We start from the raw sequence: 22087 nt of genomic DNA, 5'->3' as shown, positions 1-22087 counted from the left end.
GTCAAAACGAGAACGAAAATAGTCAAAAGGGTATTTTTGTCTTTTGAGACAAAGGATGAAATGAATGTCAATAAATTTTTTGACAAGTTCATTTGATGACTTAATGTCACTCGGCCATGACTTGATCATTGGGCCTCGTGAATTAATTTCATTTCATAAGAGTTTTATTGAAAATTCTTAATGGGCCTTTTTCATGTTGTCATGAACAAATGAAGAACCTTCTAGAAGCTCCTTCTAGAGAGACTTGGGCGCCTACCCTATAGAGAAATAGGAGAGTTTATTTTGTGCATAAATGTATCAAGATACTTGCCAAAAGAAAAAGAGGAAACAAATTTCCTCAAGAAGGAAAGCATAACTTCGGCCAAGAGAGAGTCAAAGCAAGGCTTGGAACAAAATATGAAACAAATCCAAGGCTTATTGAAGCCTATGTTGGCCGAGCATCTCAAGTGGGAAAAGAGGTAATTGGCTCATGAATATGTGATATTCTATAGAAGAGGAAACTACCTTATTGAAGGTGAGACCTCTCCTATAAATAGGAGCCTCATTTCCTCACAATTCATTCATCCAAGTTTAAGAGATTTGAGAGACTCTCTCTCTAGAACTGGTGGCCGAAACTCCTCTCTCTCTCTAGTTTATTTTCGATTATTCTTGTTTTGGTACCTAGGTCCTCACTCGACCTAGTGTTTAGCTCTGCGACTTCAAGACTTGTTCTTAAGTCGTAGTGTTTAAAAGTGCCCACTCACCAATTCCTTTATTTCGAGTGATTTAGTGATAGAAACTTTCGTGGTTGCTCGAGGTGCCGAGGAAAGAAAGAGAGATGTGCTGCGAGGGGAGACGAGCGTTGTAAACTTTCCAACAGCTTCTTCAAAGTTCAAGCTTCAAGAAAGGTTAGTAAACTTCTAGCTCATATTAGTTTTTAATTACATATACTTGCTCTTTGTCTAGGTTAGTAAAAACTGTTTTTACTTGTAAATTTTTTTTTTAAAATTCCGCCGCTTCCCGAAGCGTTTAATCTTTTTCTTAAACCCTAGATCAATTCCAACAGGTTTGTGAGTTGCTTAAGTCCATTTATGGATTAAAGCAACCATCTAGGTCATGGAATATCAGATTCGATGAAACTGCGAAAAGCTTCGGTTTGAACAGTCAATAGATGAGCCTTGTGTTTACAAGTTAATGCACGAAGGCAAAGTTGTGTTTCTGGTACTATATGTCGATAATATACTACTCATTGGTAATGACGTGGGTAAGGTATCTGAGGTTAAGGTCTGGCTAGCAAAGCAATTCGATATGAAGGATCTAGGGGAAGCCGCGTACATTATGGGATTCCAAATCTTTCGAGATAAGAAAAACCGGACCCTGTCGCTCTCTCAAGCATCTTATATTGATAAGGTGATGGATCGCTTCTCGATGCAAGACTCCAAGAAGTGTCAAACACCCTTTAGGCATGGAGTTTCATTCTCTAAGGACCAGTCTCCCAAGACTGCACAAGAGATTGAAGACATGAGGAAAATTCCTTACGCCTCTGCCGTAGGAAGCCTCATGTATGCTATGCTTTGCACTAGACCTGACATCTGTTTCGCCGTTGGCGTAGTTAGCCGTTTCCAATCCAACCCTGGACCCGAGCACTGGATTGCTGTTAAGCATGTTCTTAAGTATCTTCGAAGAACTAGGAACTTGATGCTTACATACTCAGGTACTGACCTGAGTATGACGGGATATACCGACTCCGATTTTCAAGCGGATAAGGATTCCAGGAAATCCACTTCGGGATCTGTGTTCATCCTTAATGGTGGCGCTGTTGTGTGGAGAAGTATTAAGCAATCTTGCATTGCTGACTCCACAATGGAAGCAGAATATGTGGCTGCTTGTGAAGCATCCAAAGAGGCTGTATGACTTAGAAAATTCCTTAAGTATTTGGAAATTGTTCCAAATGTCGACGAGCCCATGACCCTTTATTGTGATAATAGTGGGGATGTCGCTAACTCAAAGGAACCTCGAAGCCATAAGCGCTCTAAGCATATTGAGAGGAAATACCATTTGATTCGAGAGATCGCGCAGCGCGGAGACGTGGAGGTGAAGTAGATCTCTGGCAGATCTATTCACCAAGGCCCTAGCGAACAAGGTCTTCGACCAACATCGAGAGGGATTAGGCAAGAACGACTACACACATCTTCTTTGAGTCAAGTGGGAGTTTGTTGTCAATGGTGCCCACAAGAAGAGTTGTAGTGTGTATTTATGTGCATTTGATGTCATATAGTCTTACGAAGACTATTTCTTAAAACTGCTTATTTATTAATAAAAGTTGAAACGTTCATTCATTCTTTCTTTGTTCGAAGCTTTATGATAAAACCTTAGTCTTTTAGTCCATAAACAAACTTAACAACTTACGAAGAGACAAATGTAGATTTGCATGAACAAACTCTTCGTAGTTTGCTTAAAATGATATATTCGCAATCTTAGGGTCAAAGGACTATTGACCTCAGAACGATTGTTAGAAGAAGCTATGATGTCTGGTTATGAGGCATTGAGAGTTGGAGACTCTATAGTTCTTCTAGGTATCTTCCGAAGGTACTGAATTGACCAGTGCACTTCTAGAGACAAGATAAGAACAAACCATTTAACCTCTTATGTCTCGAAGTCACTACGTATCTATTGCATCGTGCTTACCTTAATCCTGAAATGAGACATGTCATTTCACACCTTAGTGTTCTCATTTGAGAAAGTCAGAGTTCGGACTCACTATGTGATTCCGAACAGGGCCTATTGGTGAAGTACTAAGTTGTGAGAATGTCATGAGTAACTTTGTGAAGTTCTCATAGATATGGAATTCATGTACAAGATTGCTGAAATGCAACGTATGTCACCTCATGCTTTGTTCCTTGGAGTGTGAATAAATGAACTGGCCAGTGTCCAAATTGAGTCCTGACTCTTTTGGATGAAACAATGTGACTTGTTAGCTCCTCGTCAATACATTGTTTCTAACTTATTCACAAGCGACAAAGAAGTTAAGGAAATAACAGCTAGGAGGGTAAAATGGTAATTTAGTAAATCCCAACTAGCTGATGACATTCGTGAAGGGTAAACATAGATAATATTCAGTGGATCCACTCATCATAATTAGGTTGAATTCTTGAGTAGAAAATAAATTCATTTGAACCAAGAGAGTTTCAGTGTCAACTCTTTAGTGGAGTCAGTTGACATTAAGCTAAACTTGGAATAGATTTGTGAACTTTTGAGTCCAAGTGTTTAGCTTAAGCTTTTTTCATTTGGGTCCATGAGGTCAATGTCACGAATCACATCGAGTAGGAATAGTTAAACTGGAAGCTAAGTCAAAACAAGAACGAAAATTGTCAAAAGGGTATATTTGTCTTTTGAGACATATGATGAAATGAATGTCAATAAATTTTATGACAAGGTCATTTGATGACATGCATCACTCGGCCAATACTAGTCTTATTGGGCCATGTGGATTAATTTCATTTCATAAAAATTTTATTGAAAAATCTTAATGGGCCTTTTTCATGTTCTTATGAACAAATAAAGAAGCTTCTAGAAGCTCCTTCTAGAGGACATGTTGGGCGCCAACTACCCAAGAGATAGAGAGAATATTTTGTGCATAAATGTATCAAGATACTTGCCAAAAGAAAAAGAGGAAACAAATTTGCATGAGGATGCTTTAGGGTAATCGGCCAAGAGAGAGACAAGGCAAGGCAAGGAACAAAAATGGAAACAAATCCAAGCCTTCTAGAAGGCATCCTTGGCCGAGCATCTCAAGTGGGAAAAGAGGTAATTGGCTCATGAATATGTGATATTCTATAGACGAGGAAACTACCTTATAGAAGGTGAGACCTCTCCTATAAATAGGAGCCCCTTTTCTTCATAATTCATTCATCCAAGTTTAAGAGATTTGAGAGACTCTCTCTCTAGAACTTTGGCCGAACTCCTCTCTCTCTCTAGTTTATTTTCGATTTTGTTTTGGAACCTAGGTCCTCATTTGACCTAGACTTTAGCTCTGCGACTTCAAGACTCGTTCTTATGTCGTAGTGTTTAAAAGTGCCCACTCACTAATTCCTTTTCTCTCGACTGATTTAGTGATAGAAACTTTTGTGGTTGCTCGAGGTGCCGATGAAAGAAAGAGGGACGTGCTGCGAGGGGAGACGAGCGTTGCAACTTTCTAAGAGCTTCTCAAAGATCAAGCTTCAAGAAAGGTTAGTAAACTTCTTAGCTCATAATAGTTTTTAATTACGTGTACTTGCTCTTTTGTCTAGGTTAGTAAAAACTGGTTTTACTTGTAAAAGAAAATTTTTAAAATTCCGCCGCTTAACGAAGCGTTAAGTATTTTCTTAAACCCTAGATCGATTCCAACACTCTTTAGTCGCGATCAGGTCTGAACGTAGTTCAATTTGTGTGGGGAGGCTATCTTGGGCTCGGAGGCTTTGTGAATCCAAGGCTTTAGAGGGGGACCGGACTTGCAGTTTCTAGTGAAGACTTTAGAGGGGTCGCTTGCCTCGTAGCTCGGAGTTCTAGCTCAAGGGCCAAGAAGTAGGAGAGCAGTATGTACTGCAGGGGCTCGGGTCGCAAAAGAGGAGCGCGCTCCTTCTCGTGGAGGGGGGTCCTTGACTTTCTGAGCCGAGGGAGGAGGATTGCGCGCTCTTGGAATGTCACAAGAGCACGAAAGAATTCTCAAATGAAGAGAAATGTTCCAAGAAGGAATTGTGTAAGATTCGGATTGTCGATCTCTCGCCCTCCCTAAATGGGGGGTATTTATAGTGTTGGAGGGAGGCCTTGGGCCGACCCCTTGAGGCGCACCGGGTGGCCGGGAGCGGGGCGCGCGAGGCTTCATTCCCAGGAGGGCGCAGGGCGCGCGGGACATGTCGCCCGGACGGGCGCGGGGCGTGCCGGGCGCGGGACATGGTCGGGCGCGGCGTCCCCGGCAGTAGGCGTGCCCTGCCGAGGTGGCAAGGATGCTCGGCCGAGGTGGCCAGGATGCTCGGTCAAGGTGCGCGCGGGCCTGGATGCCGGGGCGCATGGGAGTGCGCGCGCGTGCCGGGAGGCCGGGGCGTGGGAATGTGCGCGGGCCAGGAGGCTGGGGCGCGGGAGCGCGCGCGGGCCGAGAGGCCGGGGCGTGGGAATGCGCGCGGGCCAGGAGGCCGGGGCGCGGGAGCACGCGCAGGCCGGGATGGCCAGGGCGCGGGGTGCGCGCGAGCTAGGGTGCGCTGGAGCCCTGCCGACGTTGAATCATTTTTGAATTTCCGATGTCCCGAAAACGACCGGTAACACTCCTCATATTGTCAATTGGTTTTAGGATGACACCCCATGATACTTTAATATATAGATAATAATTCCAGACAAAATATGATAGTCTATTGCGATATGTCATGCAGGGTTATGTAACATATGATTTGTGATACTCGTACGAAGCACTATATAACAAATAGGTGAACATATATAGCGTATAATCACTTACGTCTAAGGGCAGTAGCCAAGTGAAATGAAAATTCACTAATACTACACAAAGGAACATAATCAATTGATCTCCACTTTTGAACTCATTTTCTATTACTACCCGTGAAGTTTAACTAAAATTTTTCTTAAATATGAGATCTCCTCACTTCCACTCAAACATTCGTCCAAGTGTTTATTACTCGTAATAATGATTCATGAATAGAATATCACAATTTACAGATCGGATCCGTGTCACTCACAAATATGTTAATGAATACTACACAACTTATGTTTTTTCTATTAAGTGCTACGAGTTCTAATAGTTTACTTGAGTAGTGTGTGCTTGTGCATCCATGTGTATCGAACTCTTGTACAATTGTTCTGGTGGTTCTTGATCGTGCCTTCTTATGCCAAGGTCTTTCTCCCGATGGTTAGTACCTATGAGGATTCGTTTCTTTCTTCGAATAGTGTAAACTACATGTAGTTTTATCATACGTATCCTTCTCATACCGATCTTGGCATGCATTTTTTTGTACTTCAGCTTGGCGTCTACGACTTCCTTCAGGTCCCTTTTGCAAGAAGGTCATCATATGAGGGATTTACACTACATTTCCCAGAGTTATCCTTTGGATCTTGATCTTGCTCATGAAGCTCCTTGTTATTCTTCTCTAGTAGTAAAAGGTGGCCCTGCATCTCTTTGAAGTTCTCTTAAAAACATGGGTGATACATCATCTCTACCAATTTTTTCGGTTGTAAATGGTAAAGTTAAGCTATGGAACTCGATTTGAGGATCAATTTCACTGAGTTGGACTTCATCCTCTTAACTCCTTAGTGTCGCTGACGCGATCACCATGAAATTTCAACGTTATCTCCTTCCCTCTAGCAGTGTCAAACTGTTAATGAGAAAAAATGATGTAACAATTATTGTCGCACGAAAATGAACAATTATTTAATGCTTTGGGCGGTTCGACCCAAGGCTGGATCAAGTGGCTGCACCCGAGCCAATAAGGGGAAAATCGAAAGTCACAAGTTGTCGCCCCTCTAGTTCAAAGACGTTCTTCATTTGTCGCGGAGGTCTGAGAGTAAGAAGAAGAGAAATTAAACTTAGAGGGGCGCATATGCAGTGCCTCTGGCGCGCTTTGACACTCAACATTAGTTTGACTACTATGTGAGGTGGGGGCGATATTCGCTAGTTAATATATAGGAAGATTAGAGGCTCGACAGTGAAAACGGAGTGTGGAGAGTCCTTCACAGCATTACAGAACTCTAGAATCGAGTAATATTTAGAATGAGAGAAGTGTGTGTGTTGAGAGAGAGTTGTATATCTTTCCCTCTCTGAGGAGGGGTATTTATAATTCTTGGAGGTTGAGGAGGAGCCTATGGTCGTTTGGCATGGAGCTCATGGAACGATTTGGCTTGCACGGGCTCATGGTGTGATTTCAAAGTAGTGCGGGAGGAGCACTACTCGATGCACTGGTGCATCATGCTGAGGGGCTGTTGGAATTGATCTAGGGTTTAAGAAAAAGTTTAACGCTTCGGGTAAGCGGCGGAATTTTAAAAATTTCTTCTCACAAGTAAAACAATTTTACTAACCTAGACAAAGAGCAAGCACATGTAAATATAAACTATTATGAGCATTAAAGATTACTAACCTTTTAGAAGCTCGAACGTTGATGAGCCTTCCGAAGGTTGAAAATGTTCGTCTCCCTCGCAGCACATCTCTCGTCTTTCCTCGCCAACTCGAGCAACCACGAAAGTTTCTATCATTATAATTACTCGAGAAAATTAGGAATTAGTGTGTGGGCACTTTTAAACACTACGACTCAAGAACAAGTCTCAAAGTCGAAGAGCTAAACTCGCTAGGTCAAATAAGGACCTAGGTGCCAAAACAAAAATGAAAATAACTTAGAGAGAGAAGGAGAGAGGGGCGGCCAAGCTAGAGAGAGAAGCTCTCAATCTCTAAAACTTGGGATGAATGAAATGTGAAGAATGAGGGCTCTATTTATAGGAGAGGGTTTACCTTCAATAAGGTAGTTTCCTCTTCTATAGAATATCACATATTCATGAGCAAATATTCCCTCCTTCTCCTTAGAGTCACATGGCCAAATACCCTTCTAGAAGGCTTGGATTTGTTTCCTCTTTTGCTTCCCTAGTTGGCGCCCACCTTGTTCCACATAGAGGAAATTACCCTTTTGACAATTTTCGTAAAACTTGTCTCGTTCTTGTTTTGACTTAGCTTTTAGTTTAACTATTCCTCTCAATGTGATTTGTGACAGTGACCTCATGGACTCAAAAGTTCACAAACCTTTTCCAAGTTTAGCTTAATGTCAACTGACTCCACTAAAGAGTTGACAATGAAAATCTCTCGAATCAAATGAATTTATTTTCTACTCAAGAATTCAACCAAATTATGATGAACAGATCCACTGAATATTATCTATGTTTACCCTTCATGAATATCATCAGCTAGTCGGGATTTACAAAATTACCATTTAACCCTTCAAGCTGTTATTTCCTCAACTCCTTTGTCGCTTGTGAATAAGTTAGAAACAATGTATTGACGAGGAGCTACCAAGTCACATTGTTTCATCCAAAAGAGTCAGGACTCAATTTGGACACTGGCCAGTTCATTTATTCACATTCCAAGGAACAAAGCATGAGGTGATATACATTGCATTTCAGTAATCTTGTACATGAATTCCATATCTATGAGAAGTTCACAAAGTTACTCATAACATCTTCACAACTTAGTACTTCACCAATTGGCCATGTTCAGAATCACATAGTGAGTCCGAATTCTGACTTTCTCAAATGAGAATACGTAAGGTGTGAAATGGCATGTCTCATTTCAGGATTAAGGTAAGCACGATGCAATTCATACGTAGTGACTTCGAGACATAAGAGGTTAAATGGTTTGTTCTTATTTTGTCTCTAGATGTGCACTGGTTAATTCAGTACCTTCGGAAGATACCTAGAAGAGCTATAGAGTCTCCAACTCTCAATGCCCCATAACCAGACATCATAGATTCTCCTAACAATCGTACTGATGTCAATAGTCCTTTGACCATTAGATTGCGAATATATCGTTTTTAGCAAACTACGAAGAGTTTGTTCATGCAAATCTACATTTGTCTCTTCGTAAGTTGTTAAGTTTGTTTATGGACTAAAGACTAATGTTTTATCATAAAGCTTCAAACAGACAAGGAAGAATGAATGAATGTTTCAACTTTTTATTAATTAAGAAGCAATTACAAGTAAGAGTCTTCGTGAGACTTTATTACATCAAATGTACAAAATAAAGACTACAACTCTTCTTGTGGGCACCATTGACAACAAACTCCCACTTGACTCAATGAAGATGTGTGTATTCCTTCATGCCTAATCCCTCTCGATGTTGGTCGAAGACCTTGTTCGCTAGGGCCTTGGTGAATGGATCTGCTAGGTTGTCCACCGTTGAGATCTTCTTCACTTCCACGTCTCCGCGCTGCACGATCTCTCGAATCAAATGGTATTTCCTCTCAATATGTTTAGAACGCTTATGGCTTCGAGGTTCCTTTGAGTTAGCGACAGCCACACAATTGTCACAATAAAGGGTCATGGGCTCGTCGACGTTTGGAACTACTACCAAATACTTAAGGAATTTTCTAAGCCATACAGCCTCTTTGGATGCTTCACAAGCAGCCACATATTTTGCTTCCATTGTGGAGTCAGCAATGCAAGATTGCTTAATACTTCTCCACACAACACCTCTACCATTAAGGATGAACACAAATCCTGAAGTGGATTTCCTGGAATCCTTATCCGCTTGAAAATCGGAGTCGGCATATCCAGTCATAGTCAGGTCAGTACCTGAATATGTGTTGTCGGCCCGTCAACGACCGACAGGGGCAAAAGAGTCAAAACATGCCACGATTCAAAGAACCACGAGGAGGCGGGGTGTTGCAAGCCAATCTGGACCAACATAGCTGGAACCGTCGTGACGACTCCCGGCCGTCCGACCAGTGACCTTCTCCCGGCTGGCCAAGGACAGCACAGCAACCCTCGGCCGGCCAAGTCCCGTCCGGCCGACTCCCGGCCGGCCAAGGCCCGTCCGGTCGACTCCTGGCCGGCCAAGGCCCGTCCGGTCGACTACTGGCCAGCAGCCTCTCGGCCACTGGCCGGCCCAGACCTTCAGCCGGTAAATGGCTGGCGCAAGTTCAGCCGGCCAATGGCCGGCCCAAGTTCAGCTGGCCAATGGTCGGCCCAAAGTTCAGCCGGCTAACTACCGGCCCAAAGTTCAGCCGGCCAATGGCCTACCGAAGTTCAGCAGGCCAATGACCAGCCCAAGTTCCGCCGGCCAATGGTCGGCCCAAGTTCAGCCGGCCAATGGCCGGCCCAAGTTTAGCTGGCCAATGGCCGGCCGAAACCTTCAGCCGGCCAATGGCCGGCCCAAAGTTCAGCCGGCCAATGGCCGGCCCAAGTTCAGCCGGCCAATGGCCGGCCGAAGCTTTCAGCCGGCCAATGGCCAACCCAATACTTTTCACTCGGCCAAGGGGTTCCCCAAACACCCCTTGGTCGCCTATAAATACAAGGGTCCCTCCCATGACCCAGGTAATCCGAATTTGAGTACTGAAATGCTGTCGAACTCGTAACTGGCTCGTTTCTCTCAAGTCTCGGCCTGTAAACACTTAAACCCTCTACATTCTACCTCAACCCTACTAATGTTGAGCGTCAGAGAGGTAAACAGAGGCAACCCCTCTATTTCCCCTTTGTAGTTGACGTGCTCTCTACTGCTTTTCAGGTATGGAAACAAGTCTGACACGCTCGAGCCGGAGTGAGACCACTTGGTCTGGCCTTGGGTCTAACCACTTTGGGCTCCTAAATAGTTGTCCAAAAACGAGTGACAACATTTTGGCGCTAGAAGGAGGGGACCTCCCGATCTTGGCGACTCTCTCCCTTCCATTCCTCTTTCTTGCTACTTCTAGGACTCTCGAGAGATGAGTCAAATTCCCGCCACCTCCGTGGGCACCCGAGCAACTAGCTCGGGGTACAGCCTCATAAACCTAGCGCATCGTCTAGGAGGGCAACCTCGTGACAACGAGAGCCAGCCCCAAGACTCGGCAAATGACCCCGAGGCCACGCTCCGAGAGGACGCGGCTCGAGGGCTTGCCGAGCTCCTAGACCGCCCCGGCATCGATGGCGCACTCATTGCCGACCTCCTCGGATACCGCATCGAGGACCATGTCAACCATGACAAGAAAGACCCCGACTACATAGCGAAGCCAAAACCCAACGAGACCAACCTCGACCACGCTACTCACGAGAGTGAGCGCGCACATACGCCCTCGAGGGGACACCCTCGAGAGAGCACATCGAGGCGTCGAAGATCACACAATCCCCGACGACGCTCAATCTCAAGGTCCCGAAAGGGATGCTCCGAGCTCACTATTTGCATCCAAAACCCCCGGATGGGCGACGACACCGAAGGTCGTGGCGCCCGTCTAGGACACTGCTTGAACGACATATCCTTGCCAAGGGTGATAGGGACGGCCAATGGAGTCTTGAGAGACCACCTCAATTCCCAAAGGGAATCTCATGGATGCGACTTGAGAGAGAAACTCAACGCCCAACGCGAGACCGCGAGAGAGGCTGCCTTGGGACACCAATCACCCAACGTTGCTGACCGCGCATCCAACAAAAAGCGCGCCGCCACACTCGTAGCACAGGCCAGTGGTCCCAGCTCGCATAGGAAGAGGCGTAGAAATGGTCAAGTCCCTAATGACCATCCTTCTCCGGCCCCGAAGCAATCCTTTGTCCCTCTCAACGCAACACTCGACAGGATCCTGAGCTTACACAGAGAGAAGTTGGGATCCCCACCTCCGATGAAGAAGGACCCCGCAACACGAGACAAGAGCAAACAGTGCGAATATCACCATGACCACGGGCACGCAACAACTGAATGCTACCAACTTAGGAAGCGAATTGATTCCCTGATTCGAGGTGGGGACCTCAAGGAATTCATCGCACCCCCTAGCGAGGTAACAACCCCGGCTGAGCGCCCGACTCGTCAAGAGGGAGGAAACACCTACTAAAAAACAAGCACTCGCCATTTGCAGCCACGATTGGCGCAGCTTTCGCCGCTAAACTCACGCCCGAACTCACTCGACTTTATGCTCACTTTATTTCAAACATATGATTTTATTTCTCAAAGAAGGCCAAGTGCCATGGCAACCTGTAACGACCCCCTTATTGCAATAAAGAGTTATTCTACACATGGTGACATATTATTGTATATCCCCTACACGAGAGTTTCCTGCTTTTGGTCTCACAAACGCAAGAAACTCGGGGGGGCTAACAGGGAGCAATACTCAATCAAAACAACTCAAAAACAAAAAAAAAAGTAAATAAAGTGTTGTCGCATGAAAATGAACAACTATTTAAAACCTCGGGCGGTTCGATCCAAGGCCGGACCAAGTGATCGCACCCGGGCCAAGAGTGTGAACTCGATAGTCTCGAGCTAGGGTTTTCTCCGATCAACCCGCCTCTCGGGAGAGGTAGGGGGTGAGGAGGAGGAGTGACCGTGCCTTGGTTCTCGGCTGCCTACGTACCGTGCGTAGGATCAGGTCAGAACGTAGTTCCAGCGTGAAAGACGCAGTATGAGGCGTAGAACCTTGGCAGAGAGGCATGCTCGACGAAGGAGACGGGGCGCGAGGAGTCCTCGGCAGCGTCTTAGAACCTCAGAGATCGCGTACGCGTCTAGCGTGTTAGACGCGCGAGGGAAACTCTAGTCGAGAACCCTAGGGGCGTGCTTGAGCACCAGAGAACGTTCGGTCAGAGGGAGCGACGTCCGGGAAGTCTCCGTGAGTGCTTCGGAACCTCTGAGAACGGGGGAGAGAGAAGAGAGACTGCTTCAGGCCAAATATGGCATCCAGAGAAGCAGAGAAGAGTAAGAAATCGAGCGTGTCGATCGGAGATGAAGAGAATTTATTGGATGGCTTTCCCCTCAATGGGAGGGGGTTTATATAGGTGTTTGGGGGCCTTAGAAGGTCCCTTTTTCGTCCATGTGGGACTAGGAAAGCGCGTGCCATCAAGTGGAGGCGCACGGCGCGCGCGGCGCACAAAGCGCAGCGCACACCGCGCGGCGCGGCGCGCAGGTCACCAGGCGCGGTGCGGGATGCGCGGCGCATGGAGCGCGCGGCGCGGGCGCGTCCTGGCACGGCGCGCACCTGCCTTCCGCGGCGCGCTGCCTGCTGCACGGCTGGCCGGCGCCGCGTACCATGCGCGCGATGAACGGCTCGTCTTGCCGGGATCTTGCGGGCCTTTAGGGGTCTTCGAATACCATTCTTCCCACGTGAAATATGAAGGTTTCCACTTGACGAGAGTGACTCGACTCAAGGAGCAAGGCTCAACTCGACGAGAGTGACTAGTGGCTTGACTCGAGGAGCGACTCGAGAACGACTCGAGGCTCGACTCGAGGAACAACTCAAGGCTCGAGTCGAGGAGCGACTCGGGGCTCGACTCGAGGGGCATGAGGATTTCGCACGAGCACTTGTCTGTCGACTCATGAGAGAAGGCTTGCCGCTCTTCAGGACCTCCGGCCTGACCATCGGCTCTTTGAACGGCGTGTCTTCTTGGCGTCTCGAGTTTTCTGAAAACGACCGACAACATTAGCCCCCCAAGTTCATTGCTTGGGAGGCCCCGGGTGGTGAACTTTTAGTTGTTTCCACCGGGTGTTTGAGGAAAATATTTCCCATGTCTTGTAACCCGAGGAAAAATCTTTTCCTCTTCTATTTCTTCTTTTTTTTTTTGAGGGGGCCGCGCGGCGCGCGCCCTGGACGGCGCGGCACGCGGTCTGTGCAGCGCGACCCGCGTGGCGCGCGGCGCGCCCCGTGCACGGGGCTGGTTCGCCTTGCGCGGGAGAACTCCGACTTTTTGGAGTTTTTTCTCCGATTTTGCTCCTTGTGGGAGTAGGATTTCGACTCCTACCCCCCTAGAAGTCTATAAATAGGCATCCCCCTTCTCTTTATTCCTCACTTTATTTTTTTTCTCTCTTTTCTACGCTTGTTTTCTCTTTTACGCTTGCATTATGGGTGTCCCTCCCCTTTTCTCAGCTGAGAGTCCCGAGATTGATTTCTCTCTCTTGTTTCAGGGTTCTGAACACGCAGAGGATGATCTCTTCGCGGGATTAAGGGAAGTTCCTCTGCACGTGGAAGAAAATCCAAGCGGAGTAGAGCAGTGGCTGGAGGAAGGCGAGCTGGGTGCGACCGTGCCCGCTGCTCAGCCTCACGAAGAGTGTGCGCCAACTGGGCACGATACAGGTGGGGAGTTTGATCATCCCGCATCCGGGGAACCTGCCCCTCGCCTCGTGATCAACTTAGTCGGCGAGGGGGTTCGTGACAAAGCCCGCCTCGACGTGCCGTAGTCCGACTTGGACTCTCAAGGCGTGCCGGGAGATGTTACGGACGCGGATGCGGTGACTCCGCTAGAGTCGGTTCTCGACGAGATAGACTAGGTGGACGACTTTGGTCCCGAGTCTAAAGATCCCGGAGGTGAGTCAGAGACAAGGCCTCGCATCGGAGCGTCCTGAGGTACCATCGGCAGCTGCCGCGGTCGTGTCGGAGGGCAGGGGCCCTTCCGTGGAGCCAGGGGGTTCTCAGCCCAAGACCCCTGACGCAGAGGCGTTAATATCGACGAGGTCGCTTGCTAGGACGGAGTGGTATCCCGAGGAGGGCTTTTCTGCTCCCGAGGACTTTCACTGTTCGGGGGTCGACGCTTCGAGCTCGCTATTCTACCGGACATTCGTCGGTCTCCGGGAGGCATTCGCCATTCCGTCGTCCGTGGCGCTTCTCCGTCCCTTACAGGGCGACCGTCCTTTCCGGCCTCATCGTGGATTTGCCGTAGTTTCAATTGCAAGTCTCAACTGCGGGTTGCGGCTGCCGTTTCAACCCATCGTTCAGCAGCTTCTCGCCCGTCTGGGGGTGCACGCGTGTCAGATGAGTCCGGCGTTCTACCGAATTGTGGCGATGTGCCACATGGAGTGGCATTGCCAGACTGAGCGGGTAATGACCGTGAGTGATTTTCGTAATCTCATCGCGGTCTTCCCTGCGCCCGGGCAACCCAGTTTCTTCGTGGCCCGCGATCTTCAGAATACTAAGCTGATCATCGATTCAGAGAAGTATAATCGACGACCATGGGTGTGGGTCTCGTCGGAGGCTTTTGGCGATGCGCCGCTCCGGTTCGGCCCCTTGCCCGAGTTTTCTGCTAACGCGGGGGCCGATGACCTCGACTTTGTGAAGGAGATCTGGGGAATGTCGGAGGCTCGGAAAGCCGTCGAACGATTTCGTTCCCCTGAGCTGATGGCTTCCACCGGGTGGTTCCCGCCATTTCCATCTAGCCAGCGGACCGAGAGTGTCCCCAGTGCCGCATCATCTCTCTCGAGTGGCGATCTTCAAGGTATGTCGATGTATCACACTTCTTGCTCTCGTTTTTAGCTTAGGTTTTTGACTTTCGTTGCTTTTGTAGTCTCTTCGGCTAGGGCCAGGGCCCGAGCGCACCTAGCGAAGGCTTCTCGGGACCCAAAGTCGTTGGCGGCGGTCCGTTGTCGGATTGCTGCGCGGAACGGTCGGGAGAAATCCGATACCGATCATCGGACCGAGAGCGGTCCTCGCGCTTCTTTGAAGCGACCCTCCTCCTTGGCTTTACCAGACACGTCTTCGGACTCCAAGCGCGTAAACTCGATGGTCGACATGGAGGCTGCGGAGGTTAGGGGGGAATGTTCCCTGGGCCTTGCTAAATCTTTGATGAAGATGTGGAAGAGCGTCGTGGCCAGCAGCGACGTGGAGTTCTTTCGTCACGGCGTTTCCGATGCACAGAGAGTAAGTTTCCCTTGCCTCGTTTGTGATGAACCTATCTTTCGCTAATACTATGTTTTTGCCTTCTCAGGTGCTTGCTCGAGCGACCCGGGGCGAGAAGATCCTTCACGACCTTATCAGGCGGATGAGCCGTGCCCAGGAAGAGCTTGCTCAAGCGAAGTCTCAGCTGGCCCTTGCCGAGCGAGGTTCTCACTCAAAGGCGGAGTTTGCGAGTCTCCGCGAGCAGCTTCAGGAGGCTCGCGTGGAATTGGGAGTTACCCGCGGCAAGTGCGACCGTGCTCAGGCGGCGGTGGCGAAGATGGCTGAGGAGCTAACGACGGAATGTCAAGCCCTCGAAGTGGCGACTCGATCGACGGAGGTCTTCCGGAGCGAAGCGCGGGACCTCCGTCGTCAGTTGGAATTGCGCACAGAAGAAGTTGGCATTCTTCAGGGCCAGCTTACATCGAGCGAGGCTGCCCGTGTTTGTGCGGAGCGTAAGCACGACTCCTTGGCGGAGGAGGTGGCTCGGGTCACCGAGGAGAAAGCCGCGGCGGAACAGCTTGCGTCCGACCTTCAAGACGACTTTGATGGGGGTCGAGGAGGCAAGACATGCGGCGGCGGTGGAGTGTCGGGATGCCACAGCTACCGAGAATGTTTCTCGGGGGGTCACCTTCCACTTCTTCGACTCGCTGTTCCCATCACTTGACGGGGCCGATCCTGTAGGCGACGATCCCGCCGAGTGACCTTTTCTTTTCTTTATTTTTCTCGCGCAAGTGTTTAGCGCATGCTTTTTAGGCTTTTCCATTCAGCACACATGTTTTAGCGCTTGCTTACTAGGATTTTTCCCTATAGCGCACTTGTCTTAGCGCATGCTTTCTAGGATTTGAGGCAGTTGCTCCTTTCTTTTATGAGAAGTTATTTATTTATTCTTATGAATGTTTTCGCATATTCATCTTTTATGGCATGCTTAGATGGTCAATTGTTTGTGTCAATGGTTTTGCCCATCCTTTTACCTCAGCAGGATACCTTTTCAAACACGCCAGTCACTTGGATGGTTTGCGTTCTTAAGTATTTTCAGCTGCGAGTCAGCCATGCTACGTAGGCGCCTTACGTGTGCCGGATTGTGCCAAGTGGACGTCTCAGGCCGCGCCAGGTAGGCGTTTTAAGCGCGCCATGTAGGCGTCTTGGGTTACGCCATGTAGGCGTCTTAAGTGCGCCATGTAGGCGTCTTAGGTTGCGCCATGTAGGCGTCTTACAGGTTGCGCCTTTACGCGTCCTACGTGCGCCATGTAGGCGTCTTAGGTTGCGCCATGTAGGCGTCTTACGGGTTGCGCCTTTACGCGTCTTACGTGCGCCATGTAGGCGTCTTAAGTGCGCCATGTAGGTGTCTAAGGTTGCGCCATGTAGGCGTCTTACGGGTTGCGCCTTTACGCGTCTTACGTGCGCCATATAAGCGTCTTAGGTTGCGCCATGTAGGCGTCTTACGGGTTGCGCCTTTACGCGTCTTACGTGCGCCATGTAGGCGTCTTAAGTGCGCCATGTAGGCGTCTTAGGTTGCGCCATGTAGGCGTCTTACGGGTTGCGCCTTTACACGTCTTACGTGCGCCATGTAGGCGTCTTAAGTGCGCCATGTAGGCGTCTTAGGTTGCGCCATGTAGGCGTCTTACGTGCGCCATGTAGGCGTCTTACGTGCGCCATGTAGGCGTCTTAGGTTGCGCCATGTAGGCGTCTTATAAGTTGCGCCTTTACGCGTCTTACGTGCGTCATGTAGGCGTCTTAGGTTGCGCCATGTAGGCGTCTTACGGGTTGCGCCTTTACGCGTCTTAGGTTGCGCCATGTAGGCGTCTTACGGGTTGCGCCTTTACGCGTCTTACGTGCGCCATGTAGGCGTCTTAAGTGCGCCATGTAGGCGTCTTGGGTTGCGCCATGTAGGCGTCTTAAGGGTTGCGCCTTTACGCGTCTTACGTGCGCCATGTAGGCGTCTTAGGTTGCGCCATGTAGGCGTCTTACGGGTTGCGCCTTTACGCGTCTTAGGTTGCGCCATGTAGGCGTCTTACGGGTTGCGCCTTTAGGCGTCTTACGTGCGCCATGTAGGCGTCTTACGTGCGCCATGTAGGCGTCTTAAGTGCGCCATGTAGGCGTCTTAGGTTACGCCATGTAGGCGTCTTAAGATTTTTTGGTGGAGCGTGTTCTTTTGAGAGTGAGCGTGTTCTTTTGAGAGTTTCCTTACCATAGCTAGCCCCCCCAAGTTTTTGGGTTATAAGTTAATCGTTGATAACCAGAAAACTTGCATAAAATGGAATTTGAAACGGAAAACTCGAGTTTTATTACTTTTGCGAAACACTTGCGAGAAAATTAAAATCCTAAAACATTGGCTCGTAGGCCTTATTGAAAATGGGAAATAAAAGCGATAAAAATGCGGGGGACGCTAGCTACTGGTAGTACTGTCTCAAGTTCTCCGCGTTCCACGGGTGGCGAATCGGAGTTCCGTCCGTGTGCTCGATGTAGTATGTCCCGTCGTGAATGACTTTGCGGACTCTGTAAGGGCCTTTCCAGTTCGGGCCTAGGACGCCGGCGCCTTGGAGTTGTGTGTTCTGGAACAATCGTCTGAGGACGAGGCTTCCGACGGCAAAGGTTCGCCTTTTGATCTTGGAGTTGTAGTATCTTTCGACCTTGCGTTTCTGCGCGGCGAGGCGTCTGAATGCTTCCGCTCTCTTTTCATCGATCAGGTCCAACTCAAGGCGCATGGCCTCATCGTTGTCCGCTTCGTCGAATGTATCGATTCGGAACGTGGGTATCTCGGTTTCAATTGGAACCACGGCCTCGACCCCATATGCAAGGGAGAATGGCGTCTCGCCAGTGGTGTTTCGCGCGGTTGTCCTATATGCCCATAGGACGAATGGCAATTCCTCGGCCCAGGCGCCTTTCTTGTCTTCGAGCTTCTTTTTCAGGTTGCTTTTGATAGTCTTGTTGACTGCCTCGACTTGGCCGTTGGCCTGAGGATGACGCGGCGAGGATAAGGTCTTGCTGATCTTCAATTGATCGCAGATATCTCTTACTCGCGCGTTGTCAAATTGTGCTCCATTGTCGGTCACAATAGAGGCGGGGATACCGTGCCTGCATATGATGCTTTTCCAGATGAAGTTTGTCGTGTTTGCTTCAGTTATTCTGGCAAGCGGCTCGGCCTCTACCCACTTAGTGAAGTAGTCGATGGCGATAATGGCGTACTCGTATTGCCTTGACGCTCTAGGGAGCTTACCAATGATGTCCACGCCCCACTTAGCAAAGGGACGTGGGACAACGATGCTGCTTAATGGGGTCGGGGGCTATCGCGGAATTTCCGCGAAGCGCTGGCATTTATCGCAACGCCTTGCCCATTCGCAAGCATCTCGCTTCATGGTAGGCCAGAAATAGCCTTGCTTAAGCGCTTTGAGCGCAAGGGAAGTTCCAGCGGCGTGGTTCCCGCAGATGCCCTCATGGATTTCGCGGAGGACCTTGGTCGACTCAACGCTATCGAGGCACCGGAGCAGCGGCGTCGAGTAACCGCGCTTATAGAGTATGCCCTCACGGAGCGTGTATTTGGATGCTAAGGCCCTCAGTTTATCGGCTTTCTTGCGGTCTCCGGGGAGTTCCCCTCTTCGCAAAAACTCGACAATTGAGTCCATCCAAGTGGGCTGAGATGCCACCTCTATGGTCCCGACTTTGTCTCGGGAGACGGATGGCCGTGCGAGAAATTCAATAGGTACGGTCCCCAATCCGTCTTCGTCGATGCCAGATCCGAGGCGAGGAAGCGCGTCAGCCTCCGAATTTTGTTCTCTCGGGATTTGGTGAATCTCGAACCAAGAGAAGGCATCGAGTTTGCAGTTTGTCTTAGCCAGGTATGCGACCATGTTAGGTTCCTTGGCGGTGTAATCTCCTTTAACCTGGTTTACGATCAACTGCGAGTCGCAGTGTATTCGCAGGTTATGGGAGCCGAGTTTCTGTGCCAGCTCTATCCCTACAATGAGCGCTTCGTATTCAGCTTCATTGTTGGAGGCTTGGAAACCGTAGTGAAGGGCGTATCGCAGCTTTTCCCCTTCGGGGTTAATCAAAATTATTCCGGCGCCAGCCCCCCGAGCATTAGATGCCCCATCTACGTATAGCTCCCAGATGGGACCCGTTGGGTCTACCTTCCTTTTCCGAGTTAACGCATCATCGTTCAAGTCATCTTCCGCTCTTCCCATATCGAGAGTATAAGAGAATTCTGCCACGAAGTCGGCTAAGGCCTGCCCCTTTAAAGCCGTTCTTGGGTGGAACTCAATCCCGTACTCGCTCAATTCTTGGGACCAGATCGCCATGCGAGCATATGTTCCCTTTTGAAGAGCTTTACCGATTGGATGCTCAGTTCGCACCGCGATCGGGTGAGCTTGGAAGTACGGTCGTAGCTTCTTTGCTGCCGTTACGAGAGCCAGAGAAAGTTTCTCAATCTCGGTGTAGCGCGTTTCCGCGTCGAGTAAGGCTTTGCTTACGTAGTAGATCGGCCACTGGACCTTGTTTTCTTCGCGGACAAGGACAACACTTACAACTCTTTCAGAGACGGCGAGATACACGTATAGTGTCTCGCCCTCTCTCGGTTTAGAGAGGAATGGTGGGGACCCAAAGTAAGCCTTCATTTCTTGGAAGGCGCTTTCGCATTCGTCCGTCCACTCAAAGCCGTCCGTCTTCTTCAGAGCTTTGAAGAACGGTTGACAGTTGTCGGTGGCTTTAGACACGAAGCGTGTCAGAGCGGCAATCCGACCGGTCAGGCTTTGTACCTCCTTGACTCGTCTTGGCGACTTCATTTCAAGGAGTGCCTTGATTTTTTCCGAGTTCGCCTCTATGCCTCGTCGGCTGACGATGTAACCGAGGAACTTCCCGGATTCAACCCCGAATACGCACTTGTTGGGGTTGAGCTTCATTTTATATCGGCGGAGGATTGTGAACATCTCCCTTAGGTCGCGTACGTGATTGGTTGCCAGTAGGCTTTTAACGAGCATGTCTTCCACGTATACTTCCATCGTCTTGCCGATTTGATCGGCGAAGATCTGATTTACCAAGCGTTGGTACGTTGCTCTCCCGCGTTCTTAAGGCCGAAAGACATGACCTTGTAACAGTAGAGACCTCGATCGGGGACAAAGGTCATCTTAATTTGATCGGGCTCGTGCATTCGAATTTGGTTGTAGCCTGAATAGGCGTCCATAAAGCTTAGAAGTTCATGGCCGGCTGTGGCGTCCACCAGTTGCTCGATGCGCGGGAGTGAAAAGCAGTCCTTAGGGCAGGCTTTGTTAAGATCTTTGTAGTCTATACAAATTCGCCACTTCCCGTTGGGCTTTTTTACCATTACCACGTTGGCGACCCACTTGGGGTACGTAGCCTCTCGAATGAAGTTTGCGGTGATGAGTTTCTCGACCTCTTCATTTATGGCCAGGTATCGTTCTGGGTTGAACGTTCGTCTAGCCTGCACTTTTTCGGCGACCTTTGGGTCGTCGTTCAATCGGTGCACTATTACCTCGGGATCGATTCCGGTCATATCCGCATGAGTCCATGCAAAAACATCCCGAACTCCCTAAGGAAGGCAGTAAGCTGAGTTTTGATGGCGAGTGGAAGTCGGGTGCCGATTTTTACAACCTGATCAGGCTTAGACTCGTCCAGGACGATTGGCACAAGATCATCGGAGGTTTCCACCTTGAGTCTTTCGATGTCATCCCGGGGGTCAAGTTCTCCGAACTTCCTTGCATCCCTTGGGTTGCATGGGTAATCGTCTTCCAGTTGGAAGATTGTGTTGACCGCTTTTCCCACGGATTTGCCATCAACTCCTTGCACGTAGCATATTCTGGCTTGGGATTGGTCTCCAGCCATAATGCCAATTCCCACCTCGGTGGGGAATTTCACCAGTAGGTGGTACATGGAAGTGATTGCCCTTAGCCGGTTCAACGTGGGTCGCCCGATGATTAAGTTCTAAGGCGACTCCTGATCGACCACTAGGAATGGGACTATATGAACGGCCTCGATTCCTCCAGGGGTCCCAAAGGTGACCGGCAGGTCGATAATGCCCTCGGTCATAACCATTTCCCCAGTGAACCCAAACAATGGCGTTTGGGTCGGAGTCGGGCGCAGCCCACCGAGCTTCATGCGCTCTAGGGTGGACTTGAAAATTATGTCGGCAGCGCTGCCGTTATCGATGAGAACCCTTTTCACCAAGTTATTGGCCACTTGGGCCTTGAGCACGATCGTGTCTTTGTGCGGATGCACAACTCGCTTGGCCTCTTCATTGGTGAAATACATCGTCTCGTGAGGCACGGACGGAGGTTCTTCATATGTCAAGTTGAAGTGCATAGCAGCGTCTTCCTGAGACACGGCCCTAAGGAATTTCTTCCGTTGTCGGGCTGAATCTCCATCTTGTGGACCTCCCAGTATGGTGGTTACCACGTGGAGTTGTGGGTTGGCGTTGGCAGTAGCCGTGGTACGGTCGGCAGAGCGGCTGTTCCTCCTCCCTGACCAGACTGTTGTCTGTTCGTGGTGGGGCCCGCAGCGCTAATCATGCGTAACACAAACTCTTTCAACTCACCCCGTTGGATCAAAGCCTCGATTTGCCTTTTGAGGTTGTAGCATTCCGAGGTCAAATGACCATATTCCCGATGGAACTCACAATACCTGGATCGATCGCGAGTTGCGGGACCCTTCTTCATTGGAGCCGGGGGCGTGAACTTGTCACGTGCCAGAGCCAAGATCCTTTCCGGCGCTGTGTTAAGCGGTGTGAACGACGAGTACCCTTTGAAGTTTTCCGCAAGTCG

The sequence above is a fragment of the Urtica dioica genome, chromosome 8, assembly GCF_054948205.1.
Source record: "Urtica dioica subsp. dioica isolate 48M chromosome 8, U.dioica_male_clone48M_v1_H2, whole genome shotgun sequence".
Classification (NCBI taxonomy): Eukaryota; Viridiplantae; Streptophyta; class Magnoliopsida; order Rosales; family Urticaceae; genus Urtica; species Urtica dioica.
Note: the sequence above shows the minus strand (reverse complement) of the source record.